Source organism: Apteryx mantelli, chromosome 1 (assembly GCF_036417845.1).
Source record: "Apteryx mantelli isolate bAptMan1 chromosome 1, bAptMan1.hap1, whole genome shotgun sequence".
NCBI lineage: Eukaryota > Metazoa > Chordata > Aves > Apterygiformes > Apterygidae > Apteryx > Apteryx mantelli.
Genome location: NC_089978.1, coordinates 147,156,652 through 147,176,529, shown reverse-complemented (window position 1 = coordinate 147,176,529; position 19,878 = coordinate 147,156,652). Strand labels below are relative to the sequence as shown.

Genomic DNA, 19,878 nt, shown 5'->3' with positions numbered 1-19,878 from the left:
CAGGAGGAGGTACGAAATTTATCAAACAATTTATCAGACATGATCAGGTGTGAACTGTTTGTGCAGTGTGTCTGTCAAATTAACCAATTAAAAAACAAACCAAAAAAAAAAAAAACATTGGTGACGTATCCCAGGTTATTTATAAATGCTCCTTAGCAGTCAACTGGAAAGACATATGCTTAACAAGGTAGCAACTGACCATCACAAAACACCTTTCAGGGCCAGGATATTGCACCAGTGTCTGTTTACAGAGCAATCCGTTGCTTGCAAGATTTATAACTAAGAATACTCTTGTGGCATGAGGCATCACTCAGACTGCATCACCCCCAAAATTTCTGTCACAATATTTGGCTGAGGACTTCATTTTTTTAGTGATTGGTTACTCCTGTGTCTTGTCACTGTAATGTCCATAAGTGCCATATAGTAATCCCATGTCTATATGAGGTATGATTGTATGTTGCTCTTGTGAGTAAATGAACTACAAAATGCATATAGCCCTCTATAAACAGGAGTTGGAAACAGGGAAGGGAGCTAGGACTGCAAAGCTCTTATCCTGATGCTGTCACAACAAGCTTCCACCCCCCAAATTAACACTCCAAATTCAACTTCACCTGTCTGTGAAAAGACATGGCATGTTGCTTTAACCCAGTGCTTTGAAGAGAATAACACCTGATCCTTCTGTAATGGTTTTTGACCCTAAATTACAGAGGAGGTCAGTACCAACATCACCATTTCGCACCTGCTGTGCAAAGAGAGGGAAGGCCATGGTCACCCCGCGACTGCCCATGGTCACCCAGTGAGTCAACAACCAAACTCAGGAGTCCTGAACATTAGCCCAACACACATGATCTGCTGCCTGCCAAATGCCAATATGCTGGCTGCAGGAAATGTGCTACTGTTTTGCTTTGGGATCACTCAGCGGAGAAGTTGAATGAATTTGTTTAATGCTCAGTGGATGTCCTGCTAAAACCCTAAGTCTGTCCAAGCAGCACTTCTCTCTTTGCAGGAGGCAAACATGAAACAGAAATTTCTCCAGCTGCTCTGACACTCATTGGATGCCTCACAGCTCAAACTGTGAGGTTCACTGTTAATGTGGAAATCTGCTGTGTGGGCAGCCAGGGAATACTTGTAAGGGAAAAATATGTATCTCAGAAAAACAATAAACTTTGGTGTTGGGAGTAGTCATGGGAAGATACTGTTTGAGAAAGCCCAGCCTCCACAATTTCTGCTAGTGGGCTCAAGTTGGAGAAAATTGTTTGTCATTCACATCTGGTCCCATTAGCTGAGTTCTTGCTTTTCGATAGAGGTATTTCTCAGAGACAGGTAGCTTGGGAAACAATGCTACCTTGCAGACTCTGGGGCAATCGGCAGTGCATTATATGTATGTTTGTGCCTTTGGACATCAGATGGAATAATTTAGTGGGCCTGGTCCTTATTCAGCTTTCGTCTTTTAATTTGTGTCAATTAGTGGCATTATTCCAGTGCGAGTTAGTTCAGAAGGAAGCTTTGCACAAGCACAGGGCTGCAATCAGGCATTCGGTTAGAAATAATACAAGGTAATAGACATTCTCCTCCAATGGAAATATGTCCTGAACTTCAGGGGATGTCAGTGATCATTAGATGGCTGTGCCTCACAGTAACCCCAGTGCACGGCTGGTCCTCTGCTGGTCTCTATGCTGTGACATTGTGAGTCAGAAGATAAATCCTTCTGAAAGCCTGTATGTTCTGGGGAAAGCTGTGCTGGGAATTAAATGCAGTGTGAGCTACATAAGGAACAGGTAGCACCTGGGTGGCCTAGCAGATGTGGAGCTGGCACATCTCCTTGTGCTAAATTTATCCTCTCTCTGGAGGGAAAAGATGGGCTTGTCCAAGGTGGAAGGAGGCCACCATCAAGCAATAAAAGCTGCGGGGAGTTAGGAGCACTCTCTTCAGGTCAGAAGAAAATTACATTCAGCAACGCTGTAGAGGGATGGGTTTTATGGGGATAAATTTAAAATCAGTGACCCAAAATCTGAGGCAGTGTGTAGCTTGATTCAGTTTGCCAAAACCCCCTTCCCTCTTTCAAATAGCAGATGGAGCAGAAAACAGGATATGTTAGTATTACTGCTCAGATATGTGAATCAAAGAAATGGTAACCGTAACAGAATTTCAAGTCCTTGTCCAAAACAGGCAGAGGATGTTATTCTATAGAGTTGTAATTTGTTTTTTCCCTCTGCAATTTGCTTTGAAAACTGTAACAGTCTCAAATTAAAATATTGAGTTTCTACTCTTCTTTGGAAAGAATGTAGTTCTTCCCCAAAATTCCTATGGGGGCCCTGAAGAAAAATGGTTTGGCTAGGCTTTACATTATTTTGCAGTAACTGGGGCTGATATGATTATATTGGCACAAAAGTATAAGAAATATGACCTGTCAAAAATATACTGACTTTTGAATAACCTCTCCCCACTTTTTTGCATGGATTTTCCACTTTCCTACCTACTAAATCCCTATGTTTCACTCTAAATGCCACGAAGCCTTTGAGTGCAGCCTCACCGTCCACCTTGAAAGTTAGTGTGGGGTAAGTTGGTGAGCTGGAAATTCTCATCCTGACTGAGTCAGCACAAGCTTATCCAAGTAGGTGCGCCTGGGCCTGGAGCTCTTTAATAGACGTAGCAAGTGGCTGGCTATGTCTCAAAGCTGAATCAGGTCACTGAGCCCGGGTTCCCAACTCCCCCACCCCAGTCCTGTTGCCAGGGTGGGCAGAAGTTCAAACAGCGTTGCAGCCCCAGATGGATCACTTCTTATACCAAAACTGAATCTCCCCAATGAATTAGCTCATCACCTCTACCCATAAGAAATCCTCTTCATTCACTTACTCACTAGTCCATGCTGTGGCATTCAGATTACAGCCAGACCTCTGGGTCTGGTTGCTAGACCCAGCGCAAGCGTTAGAGGTAGCTTTCCCTTGAGCAGTGGTAATGTAACACTTGCATACGCAAGTGCTACAGGATACAAGAGTGATCATTTCTGCATCCCTGACACAGAAGCAGGGGCGCCTGCACAACTGATTCAGCTGCAGTCTTGTATACACTATAAAAAAATGTCTTTATCCACAATGATCAGTTATGGGCAGCTGCAATATGTTTCTATATGTTTTAGTTATGAGATCCCTATGCAATCATTCACCATGTGGTTCCTGTTCTCCTTCCTTGGCCTTTGAGATGTAACATCCTCACAGCATAACTAATGGCTTCGTTAGCACAATCTTGCTCTGCGAGGGGGTTGTTTCTTTTGTTAGGCCCTAAAACTGGTTTCTCTCAAAGTTGCATTTCTTTAGTGATGTGTGATTGGCCACTCCTAATGGCTATTTATAGATCTGAGGCCACTGGCCTCACCCTGAACCTGTGCTCCTAAAGCCTCTCCTATCATCTTGTGAGAGTTCACTATGCGTTCATCCTTATTTTAGGGTCATTGATGGTTCACTCTACATGGCAACGGTGACTTAGAAGAATTTATATGATGCTTTGATAAGTGCCATTTATTAAGAACGATTAGTTAAAGCAGTATCACTGGTATATTATCAAAATTGCTTTACAACGATATGTAATGTACAACTACTTCTCTGAAGTGGCTGATAAAGCTAGAAAGTTCTTACCAGCCTGCCACATGCTTTTCTGTGTACGCTAGCTGGTTTTTGCGTTGCAATGCTTTTCCTGTGTGCATCCACCTGCTCATTTCTGAGAAGTGTTTCTCATTTCTGAGAGCTCTCAGAATTGCTGTATCAGGGTTTGATTTTCTGTACTTCTCTCTTTTCATACCAGTCATTTTGGTAGGCCTTCTTTTGCTTACATTTTTTTGCACTTGTTATCCCACTTTCCATTTTCTATGATGTCACATCTTTTTTTTCTTCATTTTCTCTCCCTTCTGAGGAACTATCCTGATTACTATTACAGTAATTTAGTTTGAAGACTACGGTGTCCTCACTGCTGACTGACATTGTAAGTGGGATATTTGTTCTTTAAGACTGACATTTTTAATGCTCTGTAATATAGGCTATATTTTTTTTTCTGCACAAGGTCAAATTAATGAGCAGTTGAAGGAGTAGCTGCAAGGTGTGGGCAAGATGCCAAGGTTTCCTGTTCAGGAAACAATATTTCTTTATTGCATTTAGTTCACTTTGTAATCAGTCTGAATATGCAAACATATATTTCTCCTCTGGGTAATGGTCAATAATATAAATATCATTAAAATATTATCTCCATTGAGTGCTCCTGTGGAAAAATATTGCTAGAGGGTGACATTTTCCCTCCTTTCAAAGGATTTATAAAAATTATAAACTGAAGTTAGTGTTTTGATGAATATTAAGATCTATTATCCCTTCACCTGAACATAAACTTTTGCTTTCTTCTGACAAACCTCAATGCTCACCTCAACTACTTCTCTGTCTCTTTTTCCACTCTGTCTGTGACCTGATTGCAACTAAACATTTATTTGTTTGGGCAACTTCCCAGGAGCCTCGCTCCATATGACCATGGCCTTAGTCAGAAATTCATGGCTGGAATTAGAGACCAATGGTGTCCCTCAAAAGCAGGACCCAAGGGCCATGGTCCCCAAACTCATGGTCAGCCCATGGGAGCTGGTTTTGGTCGGCGCCAGCAACAGGGGGTGAGCTGTGGATGTTGTACCACAGACGGGACGGAGTTATGATGATCATGTTTTAGCTGCCCTGAGGAGACCAGTAGGCCTTACCCACCCTGACCGGCTCCCCGGGGCTCCCACTCATGTTCCCTATTTTTGCCTCGGGCAGTGCATGGAGAAAGGTGGGGAGAAGGAGGACTTAATTTTTCTCTTCGTTTGGAAAGAGCTCTCTTTGCAGTAATGGATTACAGGATCAGTATCCATCTCCTCAAAAATATTACTTAGATATAATGTTCCCCAAAAGTGAAAAACTCTGACCTAACTAAATTTTTGCCAGAAAAATAAATGTTCATATCTTCAGAAGGTATGTATTGGTATTTTTTTGTTTACTGTAGTAAAGCTGGTTTGAGATTGCAAGAATTGGTCCTGTCTTTATAATTTTTACTTTACTGTTTTTTTTAAATGGAGGAAAATCCCCATGTACTTTAGTTAATGAGAAGGAACAAACTGGTGACCATAGATACAGCTAAATTGCTTGTATTGTTCCTTTCATTCTTCAGAATAATGTCACCACCACAGCCAGTTGCGAAATTTTACATAATACGCAGCTACCTGAAACAGCTGTATAGTCATTTTAACTACTACAGAGCTAATTCCTCCCTGTTGTAATTCCTTTGCTTTCAATGACTTACCTCCCAGCAGTGATTTGGCATGATTAATAATACATTTGACTTTTGTGGCCACAAGTGCTCCATCCACTTACAGAGATGATGTTTCAGTTGGTTAGAAATTTCTCGCAGGTCGACCAAACAGAAGTAGATGAAAACAGACAGAGTAAATTATCCACACTGTTAGATCCAGCTGTTGGAGCTCTCAGTGGGGGACTTAGCTGCATGTATTTCAGCAATGTTAATGGGAATCACACGTCTGTCTTCCCTGTATCATTGACATGGTACTCCCCTATGGCTAGAGCTGAGCAAATCTCTGAATTTTTATTTTCATGGTATTTTGCAAATCCTCTGAGCATGTTGCCTACCACAGGCATTCCTCCTGCCTGCCTCTGTCTGCTCTGCTTTTTCTGTGCACATCTCCTGAACCCTCTGCCACTTGGTGTCATTTATATATCGCAGCTGCACATAGCAGCTCCAGTTGCAAATGGAATCCCCGGCGTTACCTGCTGCACACTTAATAACAATACTGATTTCAAAAAGGGACCATGTAAGTAGACAAAACACCTACATGAGTGGCAGAAATTGATGCCAAATCCAGATTTACTGCTCTCCAATGCAATCTATCTATTAGATTAGGATAATTCTGCCTCATAGTTATAGTGTCTGCTCAGGTTATCCTCTTTTCCCAGCTATTTCTATGTCATGTCTGTTTTCACGTTCTTTCTTCTCTCTGCACACATCCTTTTCCAGTAACACTTTTATCCGGTTGTTATTCTAGTCTCTTTTTTTCTTTATTTCCTATATCTTTCCCTAACGCCTCCATCACAGTCAGGATGTTTTCTTCAGTTTGGTCAGTCAAAATAACCTCCCTCTCTTCTTTATGGCTCCATCCATGTATATCCATTAGATCAGCAGATACATACTTTTAAAAACCTTATCAAGTGAGGTTAGCAAATTCTGGTGGCCTTCCGTTTTTTGAACTCAGTACTGTTGCATTTTGGAAGCTTGGGTGAATTTTATTCCTGCTGGAAGAAACATTTGCTCTTTCAGTAGTTTTTTTTTTTTCTCTTTTATCTGAACACAAGAACTATAATGATGGCAAATGAGAAAGCAAACTCAGACCAAGCCACAGTTGAGTTGGGATTTAATAATTATGTTATGTTGTAAGGAGGAACAGGGCAGTTCCAAAGTCTTTGGTTAGCAAAATCAATAACGAAGCCAAAAGAAAATAACAGACTAAGTTATGGGGTATTCACAGTAAAAGCCACAAAAAATGGCCAACATGCATTAACCCTATCCCCTTGGCAAAAAGTCTGTTTGTTAAATAATTGTTTTAAAGCACTGCTAATTGATGCATTCTGCTTCCTATGATGATTGTTCTGTATTTTTCACATTGGCTTTTCTTTAGATATACTAAAGAAGGCAGTGGGAAGGGAAAATATTTTCATGGGTGGAGGGCGAAGACTGAAACAGATAAAGCTAAGCTTCTGAATGGGCACTGGAGTATGTCCTTTCCCATACTCAATACTTAACTTTATTTATGGTCAGGATTGAATACTTTCAGTGAGTGTGTGTGTATTCTGAAACCTTCATTAACAGGATCACAGAATCACAGAATCACAGAATCGCTGAGGTTGGAAGGGACCTCTGGAGATCATCTAGTCCAACCCCCCTGCTCAAGCAGGGTCACCTAGAGCACATTGCACAGGATTGCATCCAGGCAGCTTTTGAATCTCTCCAGAGAAGGAGACTCCACAGCCTCTCTGGGCAACCTGTTCCAGTGCTCTGTCACCCTCACAGTGAAAAAGTATTTCCTCATGTTCAGATGGAACTGTCTGTGTTTCAGTTTGTGCCCATTGCCTCGTGTCCTGTCGCTGGGCACCACTGAAAAGAGTCTGGCTCCATCCCCTTGACACCCTCCCTTCAGATATTTGTATACATTAAAAAGATCTCCTCTCAGCCTTCTCTTCTCCAGGCTAAACAGGCCCAGCTTGTACTGGGGAGCCCAGAACTGGACGCAGTACTCCAGATGTGGCCTCACCAGGGCTGAGGAGAGGGGGAGGATCACTTCCCTCGACCTGCTGGCAACACTCTTCCTGATGCACCCCAGGATGCCATTGGCCTTCTTGGCCACAAGGGCACATTGCTGCCTCATGCTTAACTTGGTGTCCACCAGCACTCCCGGGGCCTTCTCCGCAGAGCTGCTTCCCAGCAGGTCAACCCCCAACCTGTACTGGTGCATGGGGTTGTTCTTCCCCAGGTGCAGGACTCTGCACTTGCCTTTGTTGAACTTCAGGAGGTTCCTCTCCGCCCACCTCTCCAGCCTGTCCAGGTCTCTCTGAATGGCAGCACAGCCCTCTGGCGTATCAGTCACTCCTTCCAGTTTTGTATCGTCAGCAAACTTGCTGAGGGTGCACTCTGTCCCTTCCTCCAGGTCATTGATGAAGAAGTTGAACAATACTGGACCCAGTACTGACCCCTGGGGGACACCGCTAGCTACAGGCCTAATGTACCTCCTGGCATCTTTAAGAGGTAACCACCTGGGGAATGTTTACTGTTGTACACGGGTTTTTATAGTCATTTTTTGCCTGTTCTCAAAATGACAATCCCTGCTAAAATATCTTTCTGTTTAGACAGACTGGATGTCTCTCTCTTTTTTCAGTGCAAATTCTTTCACCAGAGCTTCTTCTGAAGGCTCGGCAAGATTTAGTCTAGAGTCACTGGAAAAGCCGGAGGACAGATGTTGAATTCTTGAGCAACAAATCTGACTAGAAAACAAAAAAAGATACACCTCCAAGGACTGAATAGCTTAAGGGATTAGTCATGGGTTTGCACATCTCAATCAGTGGTTCAAACCCAGCCCAGGTTAATAACGAGCGAAGTCCCACCCTTTCTTTATATTCAGTCAGTGCCTAAATAAGTGCCTTCTTTTTCCCGCTGCTGTCTTTACAAAAATTAAATTACTAGAAACCAGGGCATTAATGCCTTTAAGACTCGAGGCATTTTTAGTGTTTCTTCATCAAATCCACTGTGTAAATCCCATCTGTGATTTCTTCTGCAGTTGCTTCACTACACCTTAGCTTATCTACTTTAAGCAAGCTTGACTATGCTGTAGCAGTACCCTGTATTCTCTGAGCTGTGCGAAACAGCACCAGCGAAATCTCACATCCACAGAAAGAATTACAGACACCTGTTGACTTCTGTGGGACCAGGGTACAGCTTCAAAAGGACAAATGAGCAAGAACATCTTTTGCTCAGCAAAGGTATTTGATGCTGGGCCTACTCTTAGTGACTTCAGTGGGTTTCCCAATAGGCTCAGTGCCCAGCACATGTTGAAGTTCACCTTCTAGAATCACTAACAGAGAAAAAAACTCACCTGCCTTCCCACAGATTTTTTCAGAGATTGATTAGGTAATGGAGAAAATACCAATTATTTCCCTCATTTCTCACTGAGTTTAGTGTTTACAAAGCAATTTGAATACCATTTGTGCTAAGTCTTGGGAGTACATACCTGTCACAGTTGGGGATGTTGTAAGTAAAATGATCACACAAAACTGCTGGAGATGTCAATGGAGCTGGCTAAATAATTGAAGGCATATTTTTTCTGCTAGAAAATACCTTTTCATCAAAATCCAAATAGTCTACAGAAATATGTACTTTTCAATATAAATGTGCTCAGAAGGTAATAGTGTCCAATCTAATATATAACGTAGAGGTCTGGACTAAGATCAGCAGACCATATTGCACACAGTGGAAGAAGGGAGTTCACTTTTCTCAGTGTTCGAGTGAGTATGATGTCTGTTCCAGCTGCTGGCAAGCGAATGACTGGAGACTGAATTTTTTCCAGTCAAAAATGTGTAATGTTCCTTTTTGTTGAAAGGATGTTGAAAGCATACCACTGTAAGAATTCTCAAAACTTTTTCGAGAAATAAAAAGCTTTTTTTTTTTTGCAGTCCTAATTATTACCCTGAACTTAGTTGCCGGATTCCTTCCTGAAAGAAAGTTTAGAAATTTAGAAATTTTGGATGATTTCTATTGGAAATAAGAACCCCCCACTGTTAATGCTTGGCAGGCCACACCATGTGATCCTTCATTACTCTCACCCATTTCAATGGGAATTCTGCAAGACTGGGGATTGCAAAGTGTAGTGTGTAATGAGGATATTCCAAGTTACTTCAGCAGCTTGTCTTGGGAGTTTTGTATTCTCCTGATGGTTGTGAACATAGTGTATGTTACACTGTGGGAAGAGAACTAAGCCCGTTTGGGCTGGGCACCAAAGGGACTGCCTGAGTCAGCCAATTATATGGGATTGTCTCTAAATAATAATAATTAAAAAAACCCAAACAAACAGATTTATATTCAGGTTGGGCTAGATGAATGCATGAGGGCCTTTCTTTTGATTTCAATAGACTTTGAAAGAGGCCTTTGTTTTGGAAATCTGCCCAGTACAGTTGATCGATAGGCCTTTCAAAAAGGTTTTATTGTACAGTATATGAGAGCAGCAAGAAAACAAACAATGCTCCACCCCCAAATAAACAGACAAATTCCAACAGAATAACTTCCAAGAGCAAGGAATCTGGGCTTCTGAGTCTGATCACACTGTGGCGTGTTTTTGTTCTGTTATGCCAGGAGTAGTAACTTAGATATTTGTATTTACTTTCCAAGATTTAATTTTCTATCTCTTCTTTTTCAAATACGCGTACTTACCAAAATGTGAAATATTTTTTTCTTAGCTCTCTGTAGATGCTGACTAGGGCAATTATCCTAAGCCTACACTGATGTGTGTGATGTTTCACTTGTAAGGAGACTAATCTAAGCCTGCCAGACTCTGCATCTAGAAGCATTTATAGCTGTCAAATCTAATGAAAATCAAGGGATTGATCTTCTAGGTAGCAGTTGCAGCATCCTAGAGAAACTAATTTAATATGAGACCTGTGGCAAATTCATAGAAATAGTGTTGCTTAGATGCTCATCTTACCTCCCATTTTTCCTTTGGTTTGTTTAAACATAATGGGCCAAGAGAAGATAATAAGGTTGCAGAAGCAGACGTGAGAGGAGAATTTGTCCCAGCAGGTGTAATGGTGTTCAGAATGAGAATCTGATCTATTTGGAGGATTTTGTGGTTTCCCCTCCCGCCCCATGTTGCAAACATTTTCCTGATAGTAATTTTGGCTGTTTGTCTAGTGCATTACAGATACTGCAAATGATTGTATTGTTAGTGGGCTGCGGATTCGGTGATCCAGTAACTCCTAAAGCCATCACGACTGCAAATATCTTGTTATTTGTGTTGCCATGTGACTGCTCTCAGTTTTGGTTTATCAATATATCCAGCAATGGCAAATCATTCACCAGATTGCAGATGCATTTAAGACCTTCCTATGACTTGGTCTGACTTGTTTACTGGGCATGCCAGCATGTGCGTGAAACACGCTAAATAATTAACCCAGCACACAGGGCTCAGGTACTGGATGTGAAGCAGGTCCTGAAAGTGTCTTGTTCCTTTCAAGCACAAAATCATTCTGCCCAGGACCCTGTATATCACAGTGGCGCATCACTTATGTTATCAGTGCACGGCGAGAAGAAAATTTAAAGGTTAATTTTAAGTGGTTTTCTATTCGTCATTCTCTTAAAATCTGCTTGGCTATTAATGGATTGTAGGGTAAAGGTATTGAGCCAAAAACGGGGTCTTTTAAACTAGGGGCTTCTTCGATATAATGTTGTAGTTTTAAAAAATGAAACAAAGTCTTTAGCCGATGTTTCTTATTCTCCTGATTTTGATAATACTCCCCAAATCTACCCATTTTCATTGCCCACAGCATATGTGATGGTGTCTGGAGAAGCCCACAGCCTGCAGGAAATTGGCCGAGAGGCTGGGGAGGGCCTTCACATACTCTGGATTTGCTTGTATGTAAATAAACTAGAGTCTGGAGGACTTTGCCTCTGGATCTTGAACACCTCTCTCAGACCTCCATACAATCTATAATTTTGTTATTTGTCTGTGGGTCTTGCACCTCTTTACCTCCCTCACACACGAGTATGGGGCCTTTTATCTTTCAGATGGGTAGAACAGAGGAGAGAGGTGGAGTGAGCAGAAGGAGAAATGTGGGAGCAATTAAGGGCCTGATTTAATGTGCTCTAATAAACTGCTAGCTGTGATGTACCTACACAGCAGCAAGAAGAGTCACTTAGCGAGGATCAACTTTTTCCTGCTTTTTGCATACCTTTTTTTTATATAGTATTTTACAGTTCAATGGCACATAACCACAAAGGAGCGGCAGAAGTGCTGAAGGCAGGGGAAGGAGAAGGAGTACTGGCTGAGGTGAAACTAGTGTAGAAGAGACAAATGCCAATTTTCCCCAGTCTGCATACCGCTACCAGATCCCTGCTGATATGTCTGTCAAGATCTGAGAGCATCAGCTAGGGTTGTATCTGTATAGATATACGCAGCTAGAGCTAGGCTTGTGTGGTCACCAACGCAAACTGTGCCAGCGCAGACCAGATCTGATGCAGAAACGCCTCTACTGCAGCACTCAGGTCTGTTTGCACCGACCTGTCTCCTCCTGTCCCAGCGAGGGAACAAGGCCCATGCTGAAGGAAAAGGCCCTGGCATACTAGATGGCTCTTGGACAAGTCAGTTTGCTGCTCCTTGCGCTGCTCTGCATGTAAAACTGAGATTGAAATGCGAAGCCCAAATCTGTTGATGCACTATAGTAGAGCTGCCATCACCGGCTAGTCCTTGTAAAGAATCTTCATGTTAACGCCACCTGAATGGTCACAGACTCTTGGAAAAATTTTCTGTTGAAAGTAATAATAGCCTGGGAAGTTCACTAATGCAAGAAATCCCATGCTACTGTAGAGTGGAGGTTTCTCAGTGGTGCCAGATGACTTTCAAATGTCAAATTCAAACCTTTGGGAGTAGAAAATGAAGCATCAGCATAAATAATCTTAATTTTGTCCTCTTCAAGGAATGATACAATACGTGCATAACATACATATTCACATTCTGCTAATGTGCAGATTCACACAATATTACATCTTATTTTTCAGTAAAGCTAGATTATGGAAATAAATCACTATCTGCATACTAGTAGCACCTTCAGATGACAGGAAGGTGCTTCATTTGCTCAATTTAAGAAGATAATAGGATATTTTACTATAATTCTGTGAATTTTAGACTGAAGAAATTGAATATTTATATTATAAGCTAAAACCAGGATCTTTGCATTTAGAGCTAAAAATTGAAAGAGATTAGGAACTGCATTCAAGCATTACCGTTTGCCACACATTAATTTATATTTTTATGGCAGAGGGAGTATCTATCAGACTGACTACTGTTGGTTTCTGGTCAGTAGAAATATGCCTTTATGGTAGAAATGGCTTCTGTTGACTAAGTAAATAAGTAAGTACTATGAATCTAATTTTGTGGTCATTTAGAAATTAATTCAAATCAATCAAAGATGTTATCTACTCATCTGAAACTAATTAGTGGCACACTGCCCAGCACAAAAAATACAACTCTAGACTTTTAATAAGCATTAATTCTGTGTTAAAGTGCAGGATATTGGCTGGCTGCATTGTTTTGCTGCTACAATCCACTTTTACATTTCACCAAAAGAGCAGCAGAAGTAATTGCAAAATAGCCTGAAGATTTTAATATATCTTCATAAATGAGAGTGATATAGTCACTGTTTATTCTGGCACCTGACAACAAGAGCAGACTTCTCATGCTAAAATCTTTCACTGTCAGCAGGATAAATCATTTTACAAGCCTAGGGAAAAGGAATAGACCGAATAACTTTGTAAAATGTTTGCCAAATCATAAATATGCATTTGAAAACCTCTCTGATTTTAAGATTAAAAGAAAATCCAGATTACATTTACATGTATCTATTTCCACATTCTAAAGCCAGGTTGGACTTCTGCACACAGATTTAAAGAAGCCATACACATGACTATTTCATTTTATATTCAGCAATCAAGAACTGTTGCAAAGTGATCTTCTTGCAGCTGGTAACATTTCATATTTTTATTTCTTCCTCCAAAAAATTTTTTTCCCATCAGTCAAACCTAGTAATAAAAAAATCCAGATTCTTCCATCCATGCATACCATTCTCACTAAACTCAATGATATTTCTCATTTTTTGAATAAGAAATACAGTGCTGGGCCCAGAGTTATGTGCATGAAAGAAAGGAAGGAATGTTTTTTAAATAAATATATGGCTTTGTGCCAGAAACATCCCAAAATCCTGGATATGCTTGAAACCTTTGGAGAAATTTGAGTCTGGATTTTGATATTTGTATTTGCTATCTCTATTTCATTTTATATTATTTTAAGGATCATTTTAGGAAATTGACTGCAATTGATCATGCAGAAATAAACTACATGCTCTTTTTCTTTCATTAACTTTTCTTTTTTATCACTCAGACAGCTACTTTTTCTTCTTTTTGTGTAATAAAAACAGAATGGTACTAGTATAAGAAGTAAGGAGCTGAAAATGCAAGAAATTGTGGACAATTTTGTGAAAAGCAGCTGGAATTCTAGATCTGTAATGCTGGCACTAATTTGCTCAATTTGGCATTTAACCTGTTGATCTTCAGAAACATTTGCTTCTCTTTGGAGAAAAATGAAATACCTCATGAAGTTGATACTAAGCTGACAGCATGAGAGAATTCTGAAAAAGTTTGTTGATTAAAGTTCACCTGAAAAAATTATGCTCTCAATCAATTAATAGTTTGTTGTTGTGAATGGAAAGTACTGAAGCTGGGTAGGCACTGTTGTAATGTGGAACCTAGTGAGTCAGCAAATAGAAAAAAAAAAGACTAATAGATCAGGCCAGATTACACCTTAATCACTGAACCTAATATATCTAATGTCAAGGTAACTCTGAAAATGGAGATCCAGCCAATGGGAAATATTAGGCCTAGGGATCTGGATTACATTTAGGATGTCTAAGTATGGCTCCACAAATGTTAATATTGATGTGGTTGTTGGCCCAGCAGTCTTCAAAGGTTATCAGTCTTTGGATCAGACCCTAATCTTTTAGCCATGTAAAACATGGGCAGCTCTATTTCAGTTAAGTTAGACCATGACTTTTGTGATGTGGTTACATATAATATATGATTCCTCAGTTATAGTCTAGAGGTTACAAAGATCTTGGAGGTCTTAACCAACATTTTCAGGATAGAAAACAATTACTTGTTAAGGTGATAAGGAAGATGCCTCCAGTCGGCATCAGTTCACTTTTGGGATTATCTGGTACCTTCATCAATTGCAGAGAAAAGTAGTCAATAATGAAGACAAAAAACACTGGCCTAGGTGGACCACTGATTGGATTTAGTGTGGCTGTTCTTGCATTTCTTATTTAGGCAGAAATTTTGCATTTTAGATCTGTCTGAAAAAGATAAAGTCCTGCACTGGCAGTTACTCCCAGGTCCCATTGAGCTGTATGTTAGTATCTTAACTTCACAATTTTTTTACTCAAGTTTTATATTTTCATGCAGTTCTTGCTATCTACATTACACACATCAAGAAAATGTTCATCTAAAGAACTTTCTACTTCAGATTTGCACAAATGAGGATTGTGATTGAATGGTGGCCTTACCATTTGATTTTAAAATACAGACTGATAGAACAATTTAGGTTGGAAGAAAACTTAGGAGAGCATCTATTCCAACCCCTGCTCACAGCAAGACTAACTGCAAAGGTAGGTCAGTTTGCTCAGGACCTTTTCCATTCTAGTTTTGAATAACTTCAAGGATGGATATTTCACAACATCTCTGGGCAACCTGTTCCAACATTTGACCACCCTCCTGGTGAAAAAGTTTTCCTAAGATCTGACTGGGATCTCCCTAGTTGCAGCTTGTGATCATTGCTGCATGTCCTTCTGCTGTGCCGAGAAGAGTTTGGCTCCATCTTCTCTGTAAGTTCCCATTAGGTAGTTGCAGACGGCAATAAGGTCTCCCCTTCACCTTTTCTTCTCCAGGCTAAACAGACCCAGCTTTCTCAGCCTCTCCTTGTACATCATGTGCTCTAGCCCCTGACCAACTCAGTAGCTGTCTGCTGGACTGGCTCCAGTTTGCCAATATCTCTCTTACACTGGCCAATCCAAAACTGGACACAGTACTCCAAATGTAGCCTCAGAAGTCCTGAACAGAGGGGAATAATTGCTTTCCTTGGCCTGATGGCTACACTCTCACTTATGCAGCCCAGTATGTGGTTCATTACCAAAGGATATGCTGTTTACTCATATTCATATCTGAGTAAAATCCATATCCACACTTTTCTTCTTCCAATACCTCTGAGGGCTTGCTTGGATTGTCTTGGTGACTTACGCAGCAGATCTGTGCAACTGCTAAGGATGGGCTGTGCATAGGCCTCCAACATACCAGGAAGACACTCCATACCCAGTAAGCAGGTAGAAGCGGGAATATAGATGATCTTTCTTCTCTTCACTTTTGAGGGAAGAAGTTGCAGCAACTTGAATGCATAAAATAGTTACTGCAATTAGTATGTATGTATCCAACAAATATGATTAATAAATATATACATAAGCAGAATCTAATAGCTAGACAAGAGCTGCTCACCTGCTGGTTTATTGGTTGGATTCAGCCCCATATCCCTACCCAATTTCAGGTATCTCTTAGAGAGCCATGCTCACATCAGCTCAGCAAGAAAGTAGACTGGCTAAGATCAGCTTGCCTTCCACAGCTTCATGAGCTTTGGGGCAGTCCTAACATAGCCTGTAAGCACTTGGGAGCACAGGCAGACTACTTCAGGACTCAGTTTCTGCAAAGTATTAGCACAGCGGGATTCTGATCACACCTAGGATATCTGTGCGCTGCAGTGATTCAGCTCGAGACCTCAGAAATCAGCCCTCAGAGCTCTGCTGCCTGTGTCACCAGAACTTCCTCTTCTTTGCCCCTGCTTTGTGGGAATGTTGTAATGGAAATCAAAACCAGAGATTTGAACCCATTTGGTCTTCTGCATTGTGTTGAAAAGAAACAATACTTGGTTCTTTTCAGATTGCTCTTAGGTGATGGTGTCGATGGAAAATTCAGGTAAGCTGAAGCTTCTTCAACCATTTATAATTCAGAACCTCCCACAAAAACAATTTAGATTGATTCTTGGTCATTCACACTTGGAAAAATTCCTTTTCATTTTTTTTTGCACTAAGGTTCCCCTCAAAGTCAAATTAGTGATAAGGCACAGATGTAACAGTGGTCATGAACATATACTGAGAAAGAAATGACTACTCTGTTATTCTGAAGACTTCAAACAAGGCTAAGATGTAAAATATGCCTGAGTGCAATAGACTGTTGAGATCTGACCAGGTGCAACTGGATGAACCTGTATGATGTGCTAGACATGTCTTTAGCCTATGGGATCTGAAGGAGCTGTTTGTACCTTCAAACCTATAAAACAAAATTTTATTTCACATGATGGGAGGAAAGAGTTACAAGTTCTGCTCACTGTCAGGAAATGATTTGGGCAGCTGTAAAGCTGTTCTAAAAGCTTCCCTTAGTCCAACAAAAAGGTGGGTTTTTTTTCTTTTTTTCCCTGCTTTCAATATTAAGACTGAAAATACTATGTGTTAGAGAATGACTGATCCGTTCTTCCTTTGTTCTGGACCACCTTCTGACTTGGCAGCTAGGGTAATATAGCACAGTAGGAATTCTTTACTTAAAGAAAAAAGTAAAAAAAGCTTTCCTGTGTAAAAAGTCTATGTTCAAGTAATTCATATAACATAAGAATGTAGAAGAAAAACTCATAAGAACAGAAGACCAATCTTAAAGCTTGCAGAATATTAGACAAGCTACTGCAGGACATGAAAGAAGAAAGTCAGTACTAAATATATATTTCATTTATACAGTCTGGATCTGGCCTCCTTTCTGATTTCTGATCCTATTCCAAATGACAGAAAAGTATTATAAGAAGGAGCCAAGTAACTTTTGCTTGCACTTTGCAATTGTTTTGGTCTGTCCCAAAGTGACTAGCAGTTATGCTGGCTATCAGGTCAAAGCTCGGTACCTATGAACTGGCAGTTACACAGGGTGAAAAAACCTATACAGAGTGAAAAAAAACAGTTACACGTGAAAAACCCATGGATCTAACAGTGGGGTGAGTCAGCAGTTTCTTTTATTGAATCCTACTCCAATCAGCAAGCACATTTTCTATGGAAAGAAAGATAAGTGCAAGACAAAGACCAGTAGCAACCTGGCCTCCCAGGCCTGCCTGCTCACAGTGGGAACTGCAGGCCACCTTGCCTCCACAAGAACTTGCCAGGCGCAGCCCTTCTGCGTGCGCACAGCCTGGTCTTTTTTTCCCCCCAGTGAAGGGTAAAATCTTGCTTTGTGTGGCTCTTTCTCCATCCTCCCCCCGTATTTTTGTTTTGCATGTGTTGGCGCAGTAAAGACATCCCTTGGTGCTGCAGAGCAGGAGCTGGCACAGGAGGAGCCACCTCTGCCCGTGCCATTTGCCTGCCAGCTCTTCAGGGCAGCACAGCCCAGCTGGCTGCCACAGGGCTGTTACGATTATTTGTATCAGTTGTGGATCTGGCACAAAACGGTGTCAGGCAACATTTAGTTGTGAAAGAGATCAAAAGAGGACAACTTCACAATCTCATATGCCATAAAAGCAGTGACTAGGCATAGACTGTTGACCTTCTTTACAGGGTGCCTAAATGCAGGCGTAGCCACTGCAGATAACAACAGCTAGGAAATCTGCAATCAGAGCTGTTAAATCATAGCTCACAATTAGTGCTGGACTATGGCACAAAGCAGGCAGCCCTCCCTGCCTGCATACAGAGGTCCAGGCAGTGCCAGAAGACCTCCAGGTTGAGCTGCTGACATCCGGGTCGAGCTGCTGCTGCTGTTGGAAATGCGAAGCGACGTGTCCCCTCCGTGACATGGTTTTGGCTAAGGCATGACGCCTGACAGCTGGGACCGGCTCAGAGCACACAGACAGACACTAACAGCAGCTTAGCCAAGGCCTGATATGTTGTGGACAGCCCTGTGTCCACCTTGTAACAAAGTGCTTCTTTAAGAAAGGCATCTGAGGTTATGTTCCTAAACTGCTAACAGCTGGACACCAAAGTGCCCTAATTTCCTGATCAGTTTGAGCACTCAAGCAGTATTTAGGATTTTACAGCTGTTTCTATTAAATTCTCATTGGTGGCAAACTTAAGAGAGACACTTACGCTGCAGCGTTAAAATAAGCAGAGATCAAAATCATTGCAGTTCTGCTATATGGAAAAGCAAAGGTTGGAAGGAATGATCCCTACAGGAGGGGCTGTGGGGTTCAGATCCTTGGGGAGGTACAGAGATATGGCAGGGACAGCACATCACATCCCTAACGGGCGATTTCCTGGCTGTAATTCTGTATTGGAGATAGTCTTGCATGCAGTGTAGCAGCAGCTGTGTTCAGTCTTCTGCACTGAAATATTCCTGGAAGATTTCACTCTGCCATCATCATTGCTGAGGCTGTAGGCAGATTTTACACAGGCACACAGGGACCATCTGTACCGACAAAACTTCCTAATTTCAGGTGACTGGTGCATCTGGTAGAGAATTAGAGCAACAAAACCAACTGAGTGACAGTGTCAGTTTTACCTCTCCATTCATTAGTCAAATATGACAAGATTAAAATGTCATATGGCCTTAGGACATTTTAAAAAAATGACAAAATTGTTGTTTGACAGTGCTAATAAAAAACATTCAGAAACCTGTGGATGTACATTGAAATTCTGGCTTGTATAACTGATATGTGTGATTTTACCTGCATATTTTCCATAATTTCTCTCTTCCTTTTAGTGCTTGCTACCTGAGATGGGTACGGATGGGAGGAATATTGTGACTGGCCTCAGCTGAGAAATCTTCAGTGCATGAAGATGTACATGGTACTGTCTTTAACCATATGGAGAAGAGAATGGTGATCCTGAAGTCGTAGAGAAGTGGCAGGGTAGAGACAGGTGCAGAACAAATTTTGGGAGTCATTTAAGGTAGCAGAAGGAGGTCACTCACCAGATGGGAGAAGGTAAGGAAGTCTGACACAGAGGCAGAAGGAGCTGGACTGAAGGGGGCCAGTAGTCTAGTGTCCAGCCACCAACTTGTATTTTCCTCAGAACAGAAGGAGACCCCAAATTCCAGATTTAACAATGCTTTCCTGCTGGCGAGTATATGTGAAACTTGCTGGCAAAATGTATGCTCCACCAACACTGACAGCAGGGCCAGAGAACAAGCCAAAGACAACCTGCAATTGTGAGAAGCTCCTCAGAGCATCTGGCAGAGATTTGTGTAACAGATATGAAAGTTCTTCAGTTTTTAGCTCTCCTTGCATGTGTTCATCTGGTTCAACATGTGTCAGTTGGATTCTACATATGGAAATATTGAAGCCAGTGTTGTAATACAGACAATGGAGGAAATTAAAGTTGCATGCAGGATTAAATATAGCATTCTTTAAACCTGTGTTCTCTTTGTATTAGGCTAACCTAAAAAACGTAAGTCTGAATCCAGTTCTGTAAGGCACTGATTATCCTCTTTTTCCTTAAGTCATCACAATTCAGGACACTGTACACTTTCAGCAGTAGGCCC

At 41.3% G+C, this 19,878-nt stretch overlaps 1 protein-coding gene across 2 annotated transcripts in view; it reads left to right on the top strand.

Annotated features, from left to right (window-relative positions):
* The window catches only part of LOC106488655 (sulfotransferase 6B1-like), a 37,948-nt gene that overhangs the window by 6,096 nt on the left and 11,974 nt on the right, over positions 1–19,878 (top strand). The window contains exon 1 of one of the 2 annotated variants that reach the window (XM_013947577.2): positions 19,118–19,184. The exons of the other annotated variant lie outside the window; for it this stretch is intronic. The gene's annotated coding sequence lies outside the window, so the exon portion shown is untranslated. Of the gene's footprint in view, positions 1–19,117; positions 19,185–19,878 lie in introns of those variants that run through there. 2 annotated transcript variants of the gene reach the window in all.